At 39.8% G+C, this 18730-nt stretch overlaps 1 protein-coding gene and 1 long non-coding RNA gene across 4 annotated transcripts in view; one reads left to right on the top strand and one right to left on the bottom strand.

Moving 5' to 3' along the window:
* LOC116882525 overlaps window positions 1–4133 on the bottom strand; it is a 54084-nt gene extending 49951 nt beyond the window's left edge. The window contains exon 1 of one of the 2 annotated variants that reach the window (XR_004385651.1): window positions 4048–4133. This is a non-coding gene — a long non-coding RNA (uncharacterized LOC116882525). Of the gene's footprint in view, window positions 1–3490; window positions 3654–4047 lie in introns of those variants that run through there. The other variant, XR_004385652.1, reaches the window with a different exon arrangement.
* A 5480-nt stretch (window positions 4134–9613) lies between these two features.
* GRAP2 (GRB2 related adaptor protein 2) overlaps window positions 9614–18730 on the top strand; it is a 60777-nt gene continuing 51660 nt past the window's right edge. The window contains exons 1-2 of one of the 2 annotated variants that reach the window (XM_032882953.1): window positions 9614–9632; window positions 9794–9942. The gene's annotated coding sequence lies outside the window, so the exon portion shown is untranslated. Of the gene's footprint in view, window positions 9633–9691; window positions 9943–18730 lie in introns of those variants that run through there. The other variant, XM_032882952.1, reaches the window with a different exon arrangement.

The raw sequence follows: 18730 nt of genomic DNA, 5'->3' as shown, positions 1-18730 counted from the left end.
TCTGCCTACTTGTGATCTCTGTATGTCAAATAAATAAATATAACCTTTTTTTAAAAAATGGTATGTCCTAAAGGTAATTAGGATGGTAACAACTGAGTTGGGATCATTATGTGACCCTATGGTTGTATTCTTCTTAGAACTACACGTCACTAGAATCAGATCTAAATACATTCTGCTTTCTTGTTAACCTGAAAGTAGAGAGGGCTGTCAACTATTAACACAAGTACTTGCACCACAGGGAACCCGACATCTAACTCGTACCCTCGAAGAGTATTTTAGTACCAGTAAGGTTAATAAGTTCAAGGAAAAGGATAAATTACTTTCTTTACTGGGCCTCAGGAAAGGAACTATGCATTTAGGAGTAAAGGATGTTAGTAGTATGATTCAAATCGGGTAAAAATTTCCCTAAAAACTGGAGTGATCAGCATGTATCTGTCACATTCCAAAACAAGTACACACAAAGAGAGGCCCATTTAGGTTGATACAAAATACATTAAAACCTAAAGCAGGTCTGCAGCCCCCAAACCTTAAATGAAGTTTATGAATGATCAATTCACAGTTCACATGAAACCACTCCCTACCTTCTTTTTCACTGTTTCGCATTAAGGTGGGTTAGTTAGTTTGCAATTTCCCCAGTGATTCACCCCTGATGGTCACCAAGATAGTATACTAAATTGATTTCAAGCCCTGACAAGCATCCAGACCCAATGAAACTTCGATGATCTATAATCAGATTTTACAAGAGAAACCGCATGCACAGTAAAGAAAGACATTAAAATCGTAACAAATTTGTCTTGTTTTCAGTTTTGTTTCTCTGCCTTGACCTTCACAGCTCCTAGCTCAGGTCTGATTAATTTCTGTGTATGTACTTAAGAAGACATAAATTTTCAGAAGCAAACTATATGAGCTATCTTTTCTTTTTCAAAAAATAAGAGAAAGGATAATTAACCTTTTTTTTTTTTTTTGGTAAAAGTATAACACATCCTCAAATAAGTAAGATGGAAAATGTATCAGTTTAATTAACATTTCTCAGAAAGAGACTATTGTCAACCCTAGGAAGAAAAAGAGAAGTTGTGTGTTTTCACAATTTTGATTTTCTCTGTTTGCACTTCAAACACAGGCATTTTTATCTGACTCATTCCTGCAGTGAAAACCAGACTTGTAATGTGTTTCAATAAGCCATTAAAATTTTCAGTCATGAGTGTTTTCTTTTTCTACTGTCCTTTTTTCCCTTCCAGCAAGCTCACGCAATGCAGAGATGCACTGCGACATTGGCTTAGAGAAACAAATATTGATCTGTTTCCTCACAAGTCTATTAAAAAAAAAACCTGTTAGAATCATTACCTGCTGGAATTGAACAACAGTCATTAAAACACTATTTTTTGTTCTTTTTTGGTGATACTATATTTTGGAGAGACAAAAACCCTAATTTTTAGGTTTTCCTATATTCTCTATCTTGCATTTTAAAAATGTTTTCTTAAATGAAACTTCTGCCCCAGGAAATTATCCAATAATAGGCTTCAATCCAATAGAGTAGTTTAAAATGGATGTGCGTAACATCATACTGAAATTAAATACCCAACCATTAAAAAAAATTAAATTCCCAATCATTTAAAATTCCCATTTTAGTTTAAATTCCCAACCATTAAAAAAAAAAAAAAACCCACAAAGCAAAAAGTCTGGCTGAGTGAATTAATTAGTGCATTTACTAATGCATAGTACTTTCTGACATGACCATAGAATATGTAAGACACATTCTACTATTGTTATTTTTTCAGATTAACAAGGAGTTCAGTTGGTGTTAGTGGTAAATTATACGTTGGTCTTCTGTGTTTCAGACACCTGACTACATGCAAACGTTCAGTTTACTCATACCACTAGAAACTTGAGATTGTAATTACAGCGATGGGACATCTAAGACAAAAGTGGTGCCCAAGAGGGTAATTTTCCCACCTGAATCTTGGTTGTCTGGCTACCCAAATCCGTGGAATATTTAGAAACGGAGGCAAGTTAAGATATTCCATGTTGCCAATCTGGGTCACCTACTCTGAGAGGCCTTCAGTAAGCACACTAGCTACTCAGATCTTCCCAATATATTCTTTCTGCACCTGATTTATTTCCTTCATGGCACTTACCATGATCTGTACCTGTGTATTTGTTATTTGCTTTCTTCACCACCAGACCAAAAACTCCATGACAGCAGGGACCATGACCATCTTATTTACAAAGCAATATAATCCTATTGCTTAATAAGTACCTAGAACATGGTAGGTACTCAAGAAACAGGTGCTGAGTGAATGCCCAAATGACTGACAGATTATGCTTGGGATAAACTTGCATAGATTCAACAGCTTTGGATCAAAACCATGACATTTTAAAATCATATTCCAGCCTTGTAGTTGTCAAGTAAAATTCTAGAGTTTAAATATTTTCAGTTCAATCAATAAATATTTCTTGACTATCTACCATTTGTATGGCGTTATGTATGATATAAGCAATTTAAAACATGATTCTGACACTCAAAAACCAGTGTTTGATTAAGGAGCTTAAATAATTCTCCCTTAAATAATTTAATTCTCCCTTAAATAATTCCAAAATAAACACATGATGAGGTAAAAAAAAAAAAAAAAGTCTCTTGGTTTCCTTTTCAGACTTATTTCCATGTTTTGGCAAAGGCTGTTTCTTCCCCCCAGCTTTTCCTTAACTGTAACAGGAAATCATTTAAGTTATCAAATGGCATTGTGGAATTCAAACTCAGGTGTTTTTCGTTTTTTTTTTTCAGACTTTTGAAGGGTCACACCGTGTCTGTACCATGTTACGTGATACCCACAGTATGGTGTGGGGCCGCTCTGAACAAGCAAACACATTAACGTGACCGCAGCAAAAACTTGTATATATCTGGAACAAATAAAGACAAAATGCCTCATTTCAATTCGGGTCTTGCTGCCAAACGAGTTGGGGGGAAAACTGGTCTTCAAAATTCAGAATTCGAAAACCTGAATTCAAAATTCAGATATCAGAATTGAAATAAGGAACTGAGGAGCTGAACTGACTTTACCCAAAGACCTAGGACAATAATAGCAGCATCTAAGAGGCTGAGTGTGAGAGGCATCTGGAAAGATGCATTTAGGGTAGAGAGCAGCTTTCCTCTTTGTACAGGTTCTGCCTGTAGACTTAAGTTTACTCAGGAGAAAATAAGCTCTGGCCAAGATTGTTGTGGGAGAATGATTATAGAGAATACCATGGCATTAGGAGGTGTTACTGTTTGGATGGGAAGATTACTGCAAGAGGCAGAGAAATCAACTTTTTGGAGCCCTCCTGTGTGTTCATTAATTCATTCCACTATTCGTTCTCTAGAGTTCACCATGTGGCAGACTCCATTCTACAAAATGGAAAAACAGGTACACAAGACACAGTCCCCATCCTCTGGAATAAAGGGCTACTCTCTTTCGAATGCTCATAATGTGCTCACACCTAGGCATTCACCTACCTCATCTCATTACTTTAATTAGGATTCCAAAGGCATGGACTTGAGGTCCTGCTCTGCCATTTCCTAATTCAGGCTCAACGACTTCACCGAGCCTCAGCTCCCTCATCTGCAGCATAAAGAATAATCACCCCATAGAAAGAACAGCTGAGAGGAAGAAATGAGATGCTTGAGAAAGAATTTTGAACATGAAGGGTGAAGGCTCAGAGAATCAACTTCCTGTAGATGGCGCCTTTCCTTGGCCTCCATTTCTTCAGAACGACCACCGTGTACAAGGCAGGCCCCATGCCAGGTCCAGAGCCACTCAGATGAGCCCGACTACGGACTCCCCTCGGAAAGCACAGAGTTTACTTGGAGCGGAAACCTGGGCCACACAGAAGCTTCTAAAAGGAGGGAGTGCGACACAATGGCGTCACACAATGGGGACCTTCCCTCACGCAGGCCGTAGTGACCTTGGCCCCCTCTCGCCCACACGCAGTCAGCAACGGCACCGCCTGAAACAAGAGGCAGAGACAGACCCTTCCATGCCCATCTGAAGCCCCCAAACAGGAATCTACTACCTGAGGGGAAAGTCCTGCCACAGCGTCACGATCTTTTCCCGCTCAAATTCAAGCCCCTCGTTCCTAGGCTGATCGCCTCCCGCAGCTGGGCCCAAGCGCCCACGCCCTCCCCACTTCCGCTTCCTCACTTCCGCGCCCTCACTTCCGGGCTCTCTGGGGTCGGGTGTCCGGTGCTCCTAGGGCGTCTAGCAAAGGGGACTTAAGGAGTTAAAATGACCGAGGTTCTTTCGTGGGGAGGGGCGGATATCAAGTGCAGTGAAGGCACATGTCTTCGTTTAACAGTCGCTGGGGCTGTGATGCTGCCCTCAGGCTCCTTTCAAAGAAAAATTTTACAATTTGTGTTACTAATGTATTTTGACGAGACGGTGCCCACCGCTGATCTCCACCTCAAACGACAAAGAGGGTCTTTTGCTAGGGCCGAAAAGGGTTGTGTGTGTGTGTGATGGGCAGTGATGGAGTGTCTCCAGGGAGGGCCTCGCGTACCACTGAAGGGTCGTCGTTGAAATATTTAACTGATCTTCAGTGAGCGCCCCCTCTGTGCCAAGCACCCCACCGAGCTGTAAGGACCCAGAGATAAAGCATGAGTTTACAGGCTAGTGGAGGTGACAGGCACCCTCACGGAAGACTGTGACAAGATATGTATCTTGTAATAAGAGAGGAGAGAGCATCTAATTCTGCCAAGGAGTATTTAAAGGCAGGTTTCAGAGAAGACTTTACATCTGTATCTTAAAGGATGACAGGGAGTTCACTGGATAGACAAAGTGGAGGAGGCCATTAGAGGCAAAGGACACATCATGTGTAAAGGCTTGAAAGCTGAGAGAGCCTATTATCTTGGTAAAACTACAAGTACTGTAGTTACTATGGCTGTCTCAAAAGCTATTAGTGGAACAGCAGAGGGAGAGGAAGTGGCAGAGGAAATTCAGATCATGAAAGACCTTGTCCATGCTGCTAGGTGACTTTATCTGGTAGGCATTGAAAATATAATCAAACCCATGTTTTAAAAGCACGTGGCTGGCTGTGTGGACTATGTCACTATTCCACCAGGGTGGAGGGAAAAGACTTAGACAATAGAAAAACTCTTCATAGATGAAAGTAACATTTGTTTTTAGCTCCTACGACTTTAATCATAATAATTATTATAATAGATATCATGATCGAACTGATGTGTAGTTAGGTAATTATGATATAAAATGGTGGAAGATATGAAAGAAGTTGGTGTGTTTGAAATACTACTTAACTGGCTATCATATAGTGTAGTGGGCATAGTAGCCAGAGGGAAACTAAAAAGGGTGGCCTGGAAACAGATTGTTCAGGGCCTTGAATGCCACACTAAGGTGTTATTCTATAAAATAGTGGGGGACAAACAACAAATATTTTGTTTATATAGTGAGTTAGAGTTTATAAAGATTTTTTCGAGTCATAGCTTATGTAAATTTCAAAGGAACTCTGTATAATTATTCCATTTTACAAATGAGGAAGCTGATTTGGGGGAACATGCATTCATTCTACATTATTGAGCACCTGCTAAGTGCCAGGCACTATGCTGAGCTATGGGAATACAAAGAAGTAATAGTCTAATTAAAAAGACAAAAACAAATTAGCAATTATAATAATGCTTTGGGAGTAAAAAGAGGATTTGCCTAAATCTACATAATTAGAGAAGTCTTCCTGGAAGAGGTGAACTTGGGCTGAGTTTGAAGGAACAAATAGGTTACATGAATTGCTCAGAAACATTCAACTATCAAGCGATTTAGCTGGAACTTGACCCAAATTTGCAGTGTCCAGTTCTGTGCCCTTTCCTCTACCCTAAGGACTAATTTTTGGTTCTTAATGTTGAGCTCCACCAATGTTCTTTTTTTTTTTTTAATATTTTATTTTTAAGTACTCTCTACGCCCAGTGTGGGGCTCAAACTCACAACTCCAAGATCAAGAGCTGCACGTTCCACCAACTGAGCCATCCAGGCACCCCTCCGTTGACATTCTCAGTCACAAATCATAACCTGTTACATTTTGAAAACATTGGAGATCCATTTTTTTCCTTTTTAAACCCATTCATTTCCTCCTTTTAGAATGAATCTTTGGCTGTATCTGGAAGGATGTTGACTAGGCTCAGCAAAACTGTAAAGTGTTAACTACCTAGTGGAATTAACTTCGTTAAAGTAACATGTGAAAGGTCCTTCTCTGCTTTCTTCCATTTGGGGGCACCATAATTTAGTTGCACTCTCTAAATACAGGCATGGTTTTACAATAATAACTTGGTGTGTTGTTTTTTTTTTCCCCATGAACTCAGAGTTTGATTAAAGTGAACAGAGTTTTCTTCACTTGGTTTCCAGGAAACCATTGCTCCTTCTCATTTCCTTGGCTGGTTTCTTCCATTTCTCTGACCTCTCGACTTTGAAGGGGTCTGTTCTCTATCAGTATTCATTCCCTGGGTGGTTTCATCCAGTCTCATTACTTTAAATAATCTTTTCTCTCAACAGCTCTCAAGTTTTTATCTCTAGCCCTAAACTCTCCTGACCTCCAGACTCATATCTATCTTGACATCCCCAGTGGTATGGCTCATAGAAATCTCAAACTTAATATGCCACAAACCAAGATTCTGATCTTTCAAGCTTGTTCCCCTGTCTCAGTAAGGACACATCCTTGCTTCTGGTTTCTCAGGCCATGAGCTTTGCGGTCATCGTTGGTGCCACTCTTTGGCTCTCAGACTTCACATCATATAATCAGCTCACCTTTAATGCAGGGTGGCCACCAATGCAGTTGGTAGGTGATAAATGGTTTATTGATCGCACATTCTAATTCATGAAAAAATAATAATATTTATGCTTCTAGACTCTCTGGTCACCCCATATATTCAGAATGTAGTCATTTCCCACCACCTCCACTTTCCACCACCTGTCCTAAGGTGTGCCTTCTCTTGCCAGGACTACTGCAGTAACCTTCTAACTGGTCTCCCTGCTTCTACCCTCGCTCCCTTACAATTTATTCTCAATACAGTAATGAGAGCTATTCTAAAACCTAACCCCAAATTAGACCATGTTCAAAATCTTCCATTGGCTCTCATCTTAACTCAGAATGAAATCAAAGACCTTGCCATGGCCAACAAGGCCCTATGTGTTCCAGGCTCTGCTCCCTCTCTGACCTCCATCGTGACTGCCCCCCCTCCTTACTCATTGCATCAAGCTTGCTTCCACCATAAGGCTTTGTACTTGCTGGTCCCTATACCTGCCTACTCTTTCCCCAGAGAGCCATCAAGCTGGCTGCCTCACTTTGTTCTGGACTTAGCTCAAATGTCCTTTGATCTCCCAATAAAATTGCCACCCTCCACCTGGGCTACACTTTCTCTAACTCTGTCCTCATTTTATGATTCTCTGTAGTAGCACAACTATCTGACATACGTAATTATTTCCCTCTCTGCCAGAAGATAAGATCCAGGAAGGCAAGGACTATATTTTGTTCACTGCTCTATTCCCAGCCCCTCAGGACAGGCCTAACAGACTAGGTATTCAAACAGTATTTACTGAATGAATGAAACAAGAATGTCTGAATCTGTACTATTGAATGAAAAGTACACATTTTACCATAAAGGTAAATTAAACATAATTATGTACAAGAGGTTCTGATATTAGCAATGACCCCTCAAATGGAATTGCTGAAAAATTGCAAATAAGTATGGTTTTAAAAGAAAATTCTCAGGAATAAATAAAAAAATAAAAGAAAATTCTCTATTATGAGTAAGTCCACATTTCACAGATTCTTGAATCCTCGCAATTTTGCTGATATTTTCTGAGTGTCCCATGACTGTGAGGACTGAACTAATGGCATTCTCATATTAGAGTCTTTATTCTTAGGTTCTGCCTCTGCACTTGTTCAATGACAAAGCATCCATGAAATAAACCACTAGAGTAGCCTTGCTGCCCTCTCTGTATGCTCTGTAACATGTCTGTAGATCATTACTTGCTGTTGAAATAACTTCTCTTTGAGATTTTCCTGTACTGCATTTCTGCCCCACACTTGAAAGGGGAGAGGTTCTATTTTGCTCCCTAGGGGGATAGTACCCTGTGGAAAAGTAGCTTCCTCATTAGGGTGCTAGCTGAGAACTCCATGATTCTTCCTCTAGAACACTGTTTATCTTTCCTCCTTTCTTCACACTCTCCAGCTGTGGGCATTTAGGACCTCGCCGATCAACCACTTCAATACCACTGACTTGGGATTTGCTCCGTGGCCAGAGGATTTCAGTGTCTGACAACTAGCTATGAAGCTGCTGGGCATCATGATATTGGGTCCAGGAATGCCCTTAGACCATGAAGACTGAAGAACACTGAGCCCCACATTAATATGTTTATTGTTGTAAAGTCAGGGACATGCTGTTGCCTTTAAAATTCTATCTTTATAGCATGTGGAAATAGTGAGGAACCTGTTCAGACACAACTCAGGTTTAAGAAAATTGAACAAACTTGCATTAACAGAAAGAAAGTCCTGTATTAAGGAGTTAAGAATAGCAAATTCTTTCCTTTAACTCATTCAATAAATATTGAGCACCTACCGTGACCAAAGTACTCTGATGATTTCAAACCACATTATTCTTTTATATTTCAATGAAAGTGTTGAGCAGTTATTACCAAGGAGAAATCCACCCCCCCCCAAAAGGAAATTTCTAACAAGATTTAGGTATAAAAGGGGTGAAAAGATTTAAAAAAAAGATATCATCTCACCATATAGAATAAGTTTAAATTTTAGAACTCCAAACTGAGTCTTCTATGATACCTTCCTTCTTAGCCTTCAAGGAATTAATGCTGGGAATATCTCGTGAGCCAGTATTTCCCTTTCTTTTGGGCTCAAATTCTTACTGGAGCCACTTAGCTCCAGTAAAGAGGCAGTGTGGCAGTGTAGCAGGTGGCAGTGTCTCTTATGTCGTGCAAAAGATGCATCGTTGGCAATCCATTTCTAGTAAGAGCAAAGAGAGGAAGAGGCCTTCACAAGTTATACTTGGCATGGGACCCTAAAGGGAAGGAGGACTCTCACAAATTTGAAAGTAAGAACTAAGGAGGTTGGCAATGACAAAAATCTTAGGTCAGTGAAAAATCTTTAAATCCCAGAAATCCTTTAGCCCAACCAACTCAGAAGAAAGGAAAGTCCCTAAGATCTAAGGAACCAGTCCCTGCTCTTGCCTGACTGGCAAACCTGGGGTTAGAAGTCATCCTGGTTCAGAGATTTTCTTCTTTTGTTTTTTGTTAAGGGTCATGTTATGGACTAAGAGTAATATGGGCTGAGTGCACTAAGAAAGCATCTTCTCTGGGATTTTAGCTCTGTGCGTGATCCCAGGATGATATTAAATAAGTTCCCTGAAGAAGTCCTAAATTTTTCTCTGGAATCTTGGATGTACTGGGAGAGAATGAGAGTTTTCCTTCAGAGCAGCGGCCTATTGATGAATCGTCTCCAGGATTTGAAATTTTCGTATGTGAACAGAATCGTTCGGAGGGAAATTGTTAAAATTGAAACCAAGCATATAGAAGCAAAAGTGCTTCAGAGAACCTCCTGCATTTTAGTTCAATTCTGGCAGCAAGAAAACAAAACCACATAATGTAAGGCTCACACCCAACTCTCTGAAGCCCTGCTTCTGCTAGTTCCTGTGTGGTTTGCCTACAGACTGCTGGGCTGGCTGGGGGCAGTTTGGAGGAGGGAACAAGAAGTAAGGCAGGAGGAGGCACTATTAATGGATCTGCGAACTTGTACGCTGTTTTAGTGTGGTCCTTGGAAGATAGCACAACGTGGATCTGTACTCTGAAATGCAGTAATTTTGATGTTTGACTTTGTCTTCCTTCTTGGAAGAGAAGATACTATTAACTCAGTGTCAAAGCCAAGATATAGACTCGATCTCTTCTCTTCAAAAAGGTATGTCATTAGACAACATCGGGCCATATACTCTATAGAGATCTTGAACTGTTTTATAATTTGCAGAATGTTCTTTATGAGTCAAATCTAGTTAAAATGAATCCCATAGATTCTTGAAATATTGCTACTCATATGTTGGTCCATCCGCGAAGGTCTGTAAATCTTTTGCTGTAACAATGCTTGTGGGGATGGGATTCGACTTCCAGCAAAGGAACTTGTTCCTTACCCAGCCCAGCACACAAAATTCTCCACTAATTGGCTTCTGAGCCATCCCAGGGGGAGACTTTAGACCCATTACAAAGGTAAAATCCCACCTCTCCATAATCAGCCTTGAAACCCAGTTGAGGGTGGGGATGAAGGTCTGGGCAACAATGAATGAATATTGGCACTGGGGGGGCAGGATTGCTCTCTTACTTACATCTCTACTTCTCTTAGAATTTATGGTACCTTTACAAAGAACACCACTTTGAACTTCTTTACAAAAAGAGAACTTTCTGTTGAAATAGGTTTTGAGAGAGTACTGTTTATTTTTGTCTCTTTATTAATAATTAGCACCATATCCCTAAGATGGTGTCCAGTTCAGGTGTTGAGTCTGAAGACAGCTCCTCCTTTGTGCTCTTTGCCCCAAACACTCTTGAATATGAGGGTTGAGGATACCCACCAAGGACTCCACTAACTTAAATATACCGTGTTTATACAACTGGAATGAGGCCTTGTTAATAAGGTGTACGTAACTTAACCTGCGCATTACTGAAAATACTCATCCCCAGATAAATTAAGAGGGAAATGTTTAGGATCTAAAAATCTGATGAAAAAGATTACATGTGCTCATGTTAGGTCATCTGAGTGTAGGAAATCTCAGGCTGAAGTATCTTTTGTTCTATACAGCTGCATTTATCATAGACTGGTAAGTTCCTTAGTGGGGTCTCCCTTTTTTCTTTCTTATTTTTGGTTTCAGAAGGAACATTTCGTGTAAGTAGACACTGCTTGAACAACCCAGTATTATTTATAAAACTTCATGTTTGTAATGTAATTTTAAGGCAAAGTTCTTTACAAAAGTAACCACTATTAAATAAGGAGCACTGTGTAAATACAGAACCATCAAAGGGCATTTAAATTTCAAGTTTTAAAAATCATGATTTGTACTCCTTTTGATTTGTTTTTCTGTTAAGAGAGAAGGCCTGTATCATTGAATAAAACTATCTTTTTAGACTGGACTTGGAGTGCCTTCCTTAGAGGAAACTGTAAGCTTGTTTCCCTTAAATTGTAATAGGTTTTATTTTTTTTAAATGACTTTACTGAAGCAGAGGGGAGGGATGCTATTGATTTGCTCAGTATCGATCTGAGTAATATCCCTATTGCTAACATGATATTCTTTTGAGTATCTTCCGCATCTTACGCCCTGATGAAAATCGCTTTTATTCTTGTATTTCAATTGTTCTTTTTCTACTTCACAGGGATACTATGAGAATAAATGAGCTCATATAGATATATGAAGTGCCTTAGGAAAAAGGCACTATGAAAATGCAAAATTGTATCATTATTAAATATTTCTTTGAATCTTTATCATTTTCTTTGTACTTTTATACAAAATATATCTCACTTACTACCTGAAGCCATCTCTTTTTTTAGAACCATTGCCTTCTGGAAGAGTGAAAATGATCCCCAATTCCCATAAGTTTATTGATTCTCAGAGAATAATGCCCACTGGTGTTGGTGCCTTGTGGCACTCACGCCTTAACTTAAGCAGAACTTGCCTCTTTCCCTGAACCAAAAAAGTCCACAATTGTTCAAAAATGTGTCATTGAGTGTGATTCCATCAGGAATTCTTAAATAAGTAACGGTTCGCTGCTGGTTTAGTCCTGGGGCCAGATTCTTTATTTTCATGCTCTCCTAAAACAAATTCAAAATGTGGCAAGAATCTTTGTGATCTGTTATTTGAATCAAAAGATAAAGTTAATTGGCCCCCATTTTGTCCATCTCAAGATTTGCTAAAGCATATATTGATCTGGAAAGGAAGAACACAGCCTGATGTGTTCATGTGTTCTTTCTTCCTTCCTTTCTTTCTTTCCTGGGATCTTAAAATTCTCAGGAATAAAATAAATTTAACAAATAAGCACTTATAAACATTTATTGAGCTTTCATTATGTACCAGGCCCTGTATTAGGCCCTAAGCACTCGTCAGCATTGCTATTAGGTTTCAGTAAGGTTGGGCCAGTAAAAATTCAGTAAGTGATTTTTAGAAATTTCTTTTTAGATATGTATTTACAGACAATCATTATAGAGAACTAAAAGAAACTATTACTAAGTACATGAAGATAAAAATCTCATATGCTCTCCAAAGAAGATGTAAGACATTCATGAAGAAAGTGAAGAAAATGTCCAAACAAAAAAAAGCTGAAATATTAGTACAATGAATACCTCTATACTCACCTGCTAGGCTCATGAACTGTTATGTTTCTGCCATATTTGTTCCATATTTGTGTATTTCTTTCTGAACTACTTGTAAGTTACAGACAAAGTGACGCTTCGTTCCTAAATAATTGGGTACACATCTAAGAATGGGGGCATTCTCCTACAGAACCATAACAATATGATTATACCTAAGAAGACAGACAGTAATTCTTTAGCATGATCTAATATTTAGACCATATCTAAACTTCACCACCTGACCTCCAAAGCTGTCTATACCTTTAAAGAAAAAAAGTAGGGTCTAATTTTTATAAAGAAAAACACATTTTTACATTTGGGCTTTATATCTTTTTATTGTCACTGGATTTTTTTTCTTTATTTTTAAAAGATTTTATTTATTTATTTGACATACAGAGATCACAAGTAGGCAGAGAGGAAGGCAGAGAGAGAGGAAGGGAAGCAGGCTACCTGCTGAGCAGAGAGCCCAATGTGGGGCTCGATCCCAGGACCCTGAGATCATGACCTGAGCCGAAGCAGAGGCTTAACCCACTGAGCCACCCAGGCGCCCCTGTCATTGGATTTTTTAAAGGGTTAGGCCAGTTATCTTGAAGGATGTCCCACGTTCTGGATTTGTTGTTGCCTCATGGTGTCATTTAATTTGCTCGTCTACCCCCTGTATTTCCTGTAAATGCCCACGTCTGGCCTATGCATTGATTATATTTCGATTGAATGTCTTTTATAAGGTGCTCCATATTGCATCTCATCAGGAAGCACAAAATGCCAGGTTGTCGCTCTATTTGTGACTCTCGGTTTGATCATGGCTCGCGGTAGAGCTCTCACTCCAGGGAGCTCTCATTGTAAAGGTACTTTTTCCGCTTTTGCAGTTAACAAGTTCTCCGAGGGGGTGATGCTTCGACACTGTGGTAGTATCTTACTTCCCAACAAATGTCACCTAATGGCTTTAGGTGATAATCCTTGCCAAAATCGACTGCTCTACTGGGGATCATATACATTTTTAATGCACTTTGAAGAAGGATTAGACATACAAATTCATCATTTTTAGCAGCAATAGCAGATATTATTGACTGTAGAAATTCAGGCTATAATTCTAACAACAATAGTAAGTAACATTTATTGAGTGCTTGCTATGGGTTTGAGGCCAGTCCTCCAGCTACTAACTGGGCCAGATGGGACAAGTTAGTCTTTCTGTGCCTTAGTTTCTTAAGCTACAAAAACGAGGGTAATAATGGTACCTGTTTTATCGTATTGTTTTAGAGACTCAATAGAGTTGACCCTTGAACAACATGGGTTTGTTTGTGCAAATCCACTTACACTCGGATTTTTTTTCTATAAATACAGTGCAGTACTGTAAGTATATCTTCCTTATGATTTTCTCTTTTTAAAAATATTTATTTATTTGAGGGGCACCTGGGTGGCTCAGTGGGTTAAAGCCTCTGCCTTCAGCTCAGGTCGTGATCCCAGGGTCCTGGGATCAAGCCCCAAATCGGGCTCTCTGCTCAGCAGGGAGCCTGCTTCCCCTCTCTCTCTCTGCCTGCCTCTCTGCCTACTTGTGATCTCTGTCTATCAAATAAATAAATAAAATCTTTAAAAAAATTTTATTTATTTGAGAGAGAGAATGTGAGCGAGCATGAAAGGGGGAAGGTCAGATGGAAAAGCATGCTCTCCTCTGGGCAGGGAGCCCATTGTGGGTCTCAATCCCAGGACCCTGGGATCATGACCTGAGCTGAAGGCAGACATTTAACCAACTAAGCCACCCAGATGCCCCTTTCCTTATGATTTTCTTTTTTTTTTTTAAGATTTTTATTTATTTATTTGACAGACAGAGATCACTAGTAGGCAGAGAGGCAGGCAGAGAGAGAGGAGAAAGCAGGTTCCCTGCTGAGCAGAGAACCCGATGTGGGGCTCATTCCCAGGACCCTGAGATCATGACCCAAGCTGAAGGCAGAGGCTTAACCCACTGAGCCACCCAGGTGCCCCTCCTTATGATTTTCTTAATAATATTTTCTTTCCTCTAGCTTATTTCATTGTAAGAAGACAGTGTATAATACACAGAACATGCAAAAGTGGTGTTAATCGAGGGTTCATGTTATTGGTAAGGCTTCTGGTCCACAGTTGTCTACTGGTAGTTAAGTTTGGGGACAGTCAAAAGTCACACACAGATTTTTGACTGAACAGGAGGTGGGAATGGAGGGCAGTGCCCCAACCCACACCTTATTCAAGGTGCAACTGTAATGTATACATGTAAAGTCCCTAAAATGGTGTCTGCTAGTGTTGTTTGCCCAGCACGTGTCTATTCCTTTATAAGTATGAACTCATTTGCTTTTCATAAAGACCCAAAGAAGTAAGGGCTATGTTATCCTTCTTTTGCAAGTGAGGAAGCACAGGTGCAGAGAGGTTAAGAAACTGACACAAGGTCACTTAATTAGTATGTGGTAGAGTCTGGATTTGAACCCAGGCAGTCTGACTGCCGTCTCCGAAGACTGGAACCTGTAATGAGAGATGACAGAAATGGGACTGAATGGGAAGCAGTAACGGGACCTCACGCCACCACCACCCAGGTTTTAAGTTACTCTAAGTTATTGAAAGTCTGGGACCGTTGCAACCAAAGCAGATTTTAGGTTTTATTCATCGGAATGATAGCACTACATTAAGCACAGATGAGTGCACTTACTGCATTTATATAGCTTAAGGCTCTGTCTGAGGAACTTTAAACAAAAGATATCACTGGGAACTGAAAAATACAGAACTATGAAGGAATAGGAAGGAAGCAAACACAAAGGAATAATACAAGAGGGGAATTACCAGTCCTCAGGGCCGTGGGGCCGCAGATGATATTTTGATATAGTCAAGAGAGAGAAAAAAAAATCCCTCTCATTTTTCACATTCCTGTACTGTATTAAGATTTTACCACTTAAACACAGGAGGATAGCCATTGTCAGATTTGTAAAAGACCCCACTGGATTTCTCAGTGGGACAGTGGAGGAGTCTTGTAAGTAGGTGACTTCCCTGGTTGGTTATCTCATACCTTCAGATAGTGCAGAAGTCAGTCTCTGCTTTGGAAACATATAACTGTATACAGAAAAGGCTTGGCAAACCGGTATCCATCCCTACCCCTTTATTAGCATTACAAAAGCTTTCCAGGGCTATCTTACCCACTCCCTTAAATGCTGTTACAGAAAGCTCTCAAGTGTAATTTTCTAAACAGAACTAAAAATAAATGAGAAAAAAAAAATCCAACATTAATAATGTTTTTATGCACTTCGAACACAGTCATTGCTAAATCTGTTCTGCCTTTCTATGTTTTTTAATGAAAAGCAGCCTAATTGATCAATTGGTCATGAATAATACTTTTTCATTTGTTTTTCTCCACACTGCTCAGCCTTCTAGAACCATGGGCATAATGTGGCAGCCTACAAATGGCTTGTGATTTGTGTCTTTTGTCTAGTGCTTTATGGGAAAATATTGGAAACAAAGTGCTGAGAACTCAGTAGGAACTCAGTAAATAATAAGTAGATAGTTTTCTTGTTAAATATGACTTTAAAGAAAGCTCTTTTAGATAACCAAAAAATATTACTAGGGAAGTACACAAGTAGGAAAATAAAAACCTTGGTTGATTTGTAATTTGAAATTTCTATTCGTCATTTTATAGGCCATAGATTTTTAGTCTTTTATGGAGCAAAATGGGAAGTCAGATTAGCTCCCCTCCCCCAAATAGATTGATGTTCTAAAAACACAGATTATTGAATCAGTTAAGCTAGTAGGAAAATCTCAGACCTACATTCAATACACAAAAATAGTTATATTTTAATACATCAGCCTTTTAAGTTGATCATAAATATGTTGATATCCATAGTACATAGATTCTTACTGGCAGTGGTGAAGTAGGGGTTGGAGGAGAATGTCAGCCACCCATTTAGGAAGCTGATGAAAGCTCTAGAAACTCCCCAGAGGAAGAAAAGTGTGCCTAGCTAGCACTCATCCACGCACACCTTTATGCAGAATTTCCAGTGGTCCATGAATCCCATGGAGTCTACTCGTGTATCCTCGACAGGAAGAGTTTCCTTTATCTGAAGTTATTTCACCCTGAGCCTTGTAAAGGCTTTCAAAAGAGTTTTCACACATGATCTCATTTGATCTTTGAGGTAGACACAGCACATATTTTACCTCTTGTGTTGCAGTGTGGGAAAACCAAAGCTTGAGAAGTCAGGTAAATTTTTCAAGGTCATTTTGCTAACGTCCACCAAGACTTAAGACCAAGGTTGTGAAGTTGATACTCAGGGCTCCTTCTGCTACGCTAGTCTGGGCACTACATTCTGAAGAAGCAGGAAAGCTTGATGAGCTTCTGGAAATCCGAATTCTGGCTTTCCTGGAAACTCCCTGCGTGACTCTGAACAAGACATTGTAACCTCTCTGGGCCTCAGTTTCCTTCTCAGTCAAGTGAGAGGTTAGACCATAGGTGCTCTGAAGCCATTTTAGTTCTGTTGCAAATTACTTAATCCCACTGGGTCTGAGAATAGAGGGAAATGACCTTTTCTGTGATAGAGGACAAGACCTTTTACCCTTCCCTGTAGGTCATAAAAGCTGGTGTCCAATTTGTGATCGGTTCCTTTGCGATGCCCAAATCCCCTTAGAAGCTATAAACGTAATAGTGCTTTTGTGGGCTGCTTGTGTGTCATTCTGCTGTTTGCTTCATTTTCCTGCAGGGCTGACTGCCTCACCATGATTTTGCTCTCTGTGCTCTGCATCAGACAGACATACCATGGTTATTTATTATCCCTCTTGGGTAGTTCAGAGTATAATATGGAAATAAATAAAGATGATGGACTTATTTGGGGCTGATAAACCTTATCCTTCTATAAAGGTTATTCCTCTTGAAGGACCTAAACCTTCCATCCCGATTTTTCATTATTGAATTATTTCCTTTAATGTCCCTGAAATGTGCTTGGAAACTGGGAGACTCCTAAGAGGGGCCTACAAGTGTTGAGCACAGAAACCCCTAAGCAAGAAAGGACGTGACCGAGCCCTTCACTTTGGGAGCTGCCTGGGGCATCTTTGGGTCAGTATAATTAGGAGAATTTGTGTTAGCATTTGTTTCAGATTATTAAAGTTGTCTATAACATACACTGCCAAGTACACAAAATCCATGATGTAGCCCCAGCTTAGCTCTGAGTCTCTCCGGGAAGCTAAAACAGGCAGAAAAATTCTCATGCTCTGTATGTCAGTTGCCAGATAGAACCCCAGATCCAAAGGTCTCCCCGGGAAGGCAGGAGCCACCCTATTCTTGGCCTTTGGACCAGTCTGAGCCAAAGACTATTGGCAGGGACAGGCCGGCTACCTCCATAATCGGGAAGGTTGCCACAGATCTTTATTTGTGATTAATAGTGAGAGATATGAAATTGGGGGCCCTGGTTTTCAGCCCTTTTTGTCTGTGAATTTTCCAAATGAACTTCAGGCCGTCAAATGGAGCCATAACAATTTCTTGCAGAGAAGCGTATAATTTGCTCAGTCCCATGTCAGGTCATTGACTGTGGGAAGAAATACTGTCCACTGATGAGAACGACAGAGCATGAACTTTGCTCCTATGTTCCATGCTCTTTCCTGCTTTTTCCTTAGCCTCATGGATGACTTACTGGGCTCCCTTCCCTCCTCTGTCCTTGAGTGGGACAATACCATTCTTTAACCTGCTATGCAGGACCCTTAAGAAGAAACATCTGTTGTTACAAGAATTTTAGATCTTTGATAAATAGAACGATGTAATATCTCATTTATATTTATAACATGCATAATATGGTGCTTTCTTATTTAGCCAAACCGATTTTGTGACATTTCTGTCTCTTAGACCAATATTGTTAAGTAGACTACTAATTCACTTTATCAACTAGATCCTGTACCATGTTGTGACTGGACACTGGTTCCCCGTAAATAATCCGAATAAACAAAGAGGGAGAAAGTGTGAAGTCCAAAAAATCCCGTAGCTGGAGAGTGATTCCCAAGACCTGGAACAAGGCAGATGGAGCTCTTCCATAGTAAACTTCGTTGTTCTCTTTTGTTTTATTTTAAAATGCAAGATGTAGGGAAAAGCAAGATTTACTGCACAGCCAACATTGTCAGCCCAAATTATCTCATAAAATGAAGGGTCAATTAGGTGCTATTATCATCAAGAGAGCTCGCTATAATGCTCTGTCATATAGATGCTATAAAAAATTACCCGTCTGGTCACTTTGATTTATTTTTGGGCTACCGTCAGCAGACATCCCCTCAATCCTTAATTCACAGTATGCAGATATATTGAGAACACTTAGGGTAATAAAAACAAAACCAAATGGATCCTTTCCCCTAAGGAACATACAAGCTA

This window comes from Lontra canadensis, unplaced genomic scaffold, assembly GCF_010015895.1.
Source record: "Lontra canadensis isolate GAN:19392208 unplaced genomic scaffold, GSC_riverotter_1.0 scaffold84, whole genome shotgun sequence".
NCBI classification, from domain to species: domain Eukaryota; kingdom Metazoa; phylum Chordata; class Mammalia; order Carnivora; family Mustelidae; genus Lontra; species Lontra canadensis.
Note: the sequence above shows the minus strand (reverse complement) of the source record. Positions and strands in the feature narration are given on the sequence as shown.